This window comes from Talpa occidentalis, unplaced genomic scaffold, assembly GCF_014898055.3.
Source record: "Talpa occidentalis isolate TD23 unplaced genomic scaffold, MPIMG_talOcc4v2.1 talOcc4.331, whole genome shotgun sequence".
In the NCBI taxonomy this organism is placed as follows: domain Eukaryota; kingdom Metazoa; phylum Chordata; class Mammalia; order Eulipotyphla; family Talpidae; genus Talpa; species Talpa occidentalis.
In genome coordinates, this window is record NW_023603530.1 from 16195 (window position 1) to 21414 (window position 5220).

Sequence of the window (5220 nt, forward strand, 5' to 3'; positions counted from 1 at the left end):
GCTGAGCCATGTGCATTGCTCCCTGGCCAGCTGGGGATCAAACTTGTGCTGCAGTGGCTGGAGATAGCTTGACAGAGCTATCTTTAACCCCTGCACCACCAGGGAGGCCACTGTTATGGATTCAATATACCTTTACCTGAAAATTAATAGTGTTGCAGTTTTTCAAGTTCTTATAGTGTATTCATATATTTTCTGAGAAGTATCCAAATTCTCTTGCCTTTTTTTTTTAACTGGGGTTTTCTTATTATTTGCTTAAATAATTTACATGATTTATAAACACATCTCTTGATGTTCTTATTTTCTTAAAGTTTTCTACTTTGATGAAATTAATTGACTTTCTTCTTTTATGAAGAATCTTATGAAATCTTTGCCTGTCCTTAGATTGTGAAGTTTTTCTCCTGCTTTTTTTTTTAAAAAAAGATTTATTTATTTATATAAGCACTGGGGTACAAGCCAGAGGCTCAGGAGGGTGAGAGAATTCACCAGAGACAGAGCAGGAAGCAGAACAGGCAGAAGGACTGAAATACACTGCTGAGGGGAGCGGCAGGAAAGACAAGAGAGGTTTGCTGCGCCATGTGGGAATCTCCCTGGCCGGCTGGGAAGCAAACCGGCACTGCAGAGGCTGCAGACAGCTTCACAGCACTGCGCTCAACCAGCTGCGCCACCGGGGAGGCCCATTTTCTCCTTTTTTATCTTTTAGACAGGTCATAGTTTTAGCATTTATATTTAGCTCTACAATCCCTTTCTAAGTAGCTTTTTTATATAATGAAAGTTAGGTTAAAAAGGTTCATTTTTGCTTTATACAGACATTTAGTTATTTCATCACCATTTTTTTAATGTACTATTTTTTTCCTATTAAATTACCTTTTCATTCAGATTAGGGTGGAGGGAGTTTAGGTGAAGAGAATTGACAGTATGTTAGTGTCTACTTCTGAATTCTCCTTGTTTCATTGGTCTATATGTCTACCCTTATGAAAATACCGTTTGTTTAATGTAGTTTTATAATGCAAATCAGGCAATGTGAGTGTCTAACATTCTTGTTCTAATCATGTATTTTTTTGTAAAGGAGTCACAAGTGATTCCCTTCAGAGATTCCTTAAGTCCAAAGCTAGTTTCATAATAAACCATGCCACAGTGTAAATAAAACCATTTACACTGGTAGTAAAATGGGGGGGTGGGGGAGGAGAGGGAGAATGAACTGGCAAAACTTGTGTTAAAAATGAATGAAGTGGGGCCTCCCTGGTGGTGCAAGGGGTTGAGACTCAACCTATGAAGCTGACCGCGGCCACTGCAGCATGAGTTCAATTCCCGGCCAGGGAGCAACCTACATGGCGCAGATTTCTCCTGGATCGCCCGCTGCTCCCCTCGGCAGTGTGTTTCTATCGGTCTGCCTGTTCTGTTCCCCATTCTGGCTCTGGTGAATCCTCTCACACCCCAGCTCTTGAATGCATAAATAAAATAAATCCTTGGGAAAAAAATTTAATGAAGTGAATCATTTCAAGAAAACAATTGAAAAGTATTTCTGATCACAAAATTCAAACTTTCAAAGAAAGTTGGGAGCTTGACAAGTCCCCAAATTAAAGATCTTTCGATACGGTTTGTGGCCTTTTTTTGTGGGTGTTGACTTTATTAATTTAAAGAATGAAAAATGTCAACATTTAGAAATCTGTTAACTCAGTGAAAATATTTTCCAATTTACCTATGCATTAACTATAAATGCACACAAGGGTCAAAGTCCATCCAAAGTGTAAGCCAATGGACTGATACATGACAAGTTCTATGGTATTTTTTCCAGATTCCACATTACAAGTAATTGTCACAAAACCACCACCTGTCAAGTTATGATACAATATCAAGGGAGAATATTCAAAATTAAATAAGTTGACTGTTTTACACATTCCTCCCTTTTCCAACCTCATAAGTGTAAGAGGCTGATTTTTCTTTAAAAATTTCAACCCAACCAACATATTGCAACAGACTGAATCTGTCAGTTCAAGAAAACTGAGAAACATATATGATATTCCAACTTCCTTCTGTAAAATCAGGAGACAGAAATGTAAAACAATTCCATTATTTTCATTTTTTTAAAAAAAAAAAGTTTTTTCCTTTTTTCCTTAAAATCAGGATGTTCATATTAACAAGAAATGGGTTTGCCACTGTATTTTTGAAAAAATATATAAACTTTTTAAATTCTCAGACTTCCTAATGCTTCCTAAATGATAGATTCAACCACAAAAACAAAAAAACTCTGTGGGGTTTTTGATAAATTTAAGAACATAAAGAGGTCTTGAAGTCAAAAAATTTAAGACCTGGTACTCTAGTTTACTGTAATTATAGTATTTCAGATTAAAAACTCAACTTAACCATTATATGACAATGATGTCTAAGAATGCTCAAGTGAATTAAAATGTAGCTTAAAATTCCAATGTTCACCAACATGTAAATGACAAATAAAATGTTGTACACTCAGTTGATGAAATACTGCTCAGCAATACAAAATGCTAGAAAACACAACAGACCTATAGTAACAAAAAGCAGGCCAATGGACACCTGGTTGGGAGTGGGAGCAGAGAAGATGAAAGGAATTCAAGAAAATATCTTAGATATACTATCTTTAGTGTAGTTATAGTCTCACAGGTGTATACATGTCAAAGCATATGAAATTGTACATTTTAAACACCTGTGTGTTTAAATTGGTTAAATTAGGTGAATTACTCTATTAATCTCTGGACATTTTAAAGCTTCTATAATGCTTTAAAATATATACATATTTATACATACATGTATATATTTTAATTTATTAAAAACAATTAAACTTCTCAAATACTGGATATAAAATAACAACACTGAAGTTAGTCTTGCCCCTAAGAATCTTTGCACCAAGACACAATGCTTTTTTGTCTGAAATAAAACAGGCACATTTCCTCACCTCATTGATGCTGACATCAGACACCACCCCCTGAGAGGACTCTACCCAACGCAGGATCAGTGCATCAAAAAGTTCAAAAAAGGCAGCAAGGTTGACCACAATTTCATGAGGCAGGCTGTGGTAGCTCTCTGGATCTTAGAGTTGACATAAAATAAGGACATTCTTTCAGATTTATGTTAATATCTGGACATTTTAATTATCAGCTACAATTTAGAACTCAGTGTTATCCCCAGCAGGTCAGTTTTTAAAGGTTGAGATCAGAAGCAAATTCTTTACCTACTATTATTAACTTAGTGGATCAGGTATGTATAGCTACAGACTACTATATTCATGATGTATTAATGAAAAAATGAAGTTTTTTGCTTAGATACAAATGAAAACTAAGTGAATGTATGTTTGGATGGAAAACTAACACAAATATGAGAAGATACAAATGAATATACTAGTAACAGCAGTGCTGCAAAAGATGTTTTCAATTTTTACACTTCTATAGTTTTTTCCCCCAAACATGCAGAATCATCTTTTGAATTAAAAGTAAAAAAAACATAGAAGAGAGGGGAAAAACCTCTAATCAAAAACTTATGAGCATGTATGTTTCGAGATAACAGACAAGGGTTTCAAGTTCTGGCCCTCCTACTTGCTAGAGATGTAACCTTGAGCAGCACATTTTACATCATAAGTTTGCTATGGAAAGTAAATGACATCAAGGACATATAAAAAAGCAATTATTACTATTAAATAAGGGAGCAAGCTTAAAATAAGCCCAGGAAATGAAAAGGAATCAGTATGACCAGTGGTGGCTGCTGAATATGTCTCTCAACTTGAGCAACATTATGCAATCAGATGCATAATTGAAGACAATGAACAGTAATGTTCTTACCTTTATGAAATTCAAAGGACATTCTTAAAACACTATTTCTTAACTTTTTGCCACCAACAGAAACCAAATTTGCTTCAGTAAAAATTCGTTTTTGCCGGTCAAGATATATAATTGTCCTGAAATGAGATTCAGTAACTTAATAGCTATTGGTCAACAATACTTTTCAATCCTATCCTCTACCTTGGAACCCTTGGGACATCACTGTCCTTCATGGTGCTGTTCCTTCACTGCCCCTGCAAATTCTGGACTAGAGAGATGGGGATGAAAGTGATGAAAACTAAGGTGGGGGGAAAGAGGACAGATGGGAAAAGAATGCTATCTGGGTGGACTACTAGGCTTCACTGTTACTCTGCCATGATCTGACAAACCGCACTATGAATTCCTAAAATTGGCTGTCATATAATTAATGTATGGTGTTAGAAGTTACCCAGGGAGGAGGGAGAGGGGGTTTTTAGGGAGCTTCTGATGTACTACAACACACTCATGTGTGAGTTCACTTTATAAAAATTCATCAAAACTGTGTATGCTCGTTATTAAGTGCACTTTTCTACAATGCACATTTATGCCTCAACTACAAATTTATTTTTAAAAGTTTATTACACTGATGACCATTTTAAAAACACTACATTACATTTAAAAAGTGAGGAAAGACCAGATTATGGAGTAACTAAGTAAATTTTCACATCAGTGCATACTTATGTACCCAAGTACTACACGTCTCCAGCATTTGAGAATGGGAAATGACTTGGATAGACGCATGACTGTGGGAAGGACCTCTGAGAGAACAAGTAGGTGAAAATGGAAGGTCCTGGGAATCACAAAATGTAAAGAAACGACTAACCCTATGATAAGGGATTTACCATAAATTAAATCCCACCATTAATGTTAAAGTAGCTCTTCAAGCACCTTACTAAATTATCAAAAGCCTGCAAAAATGTTCAGGCTTTTTGATGTCAGTCAGAATTACTTGTCTGAGTATAGAACATGAAGGAGAGGAAGGTAATCATGTCTAACACCAACCATTTCCTAAGTTCAAAAAATTAAACATACACGAACTATATATGACAGTTTTAGAAAAAGTAAAACCTGTGAAGTCAGTGTACAGTGAGGCATACTGTGCCCAGAACAGCAGGCTTCACCTACTTGTTTGCAACGGATTCTAAAAGGGCAAAGAGCTGTTCCGGTTGGTCTGTTTGTGGATCAAAGTCCATGGAATTTCTAATGATGTCCAATGCCTGCATATTCCATCGGGGGTCCAGACGGATCACAAATTCATCTGTTTTAAAAAAAAAAAAAAAATTTCAGAGTTTTGGGAAGTTATTGTTGTTTTGGACATTTGCCTAGTAAATTTCAGATGAATATTTTCAGTTTCACTTTGATCACATTCAGTACTGATGGAAAAGATGTGGAA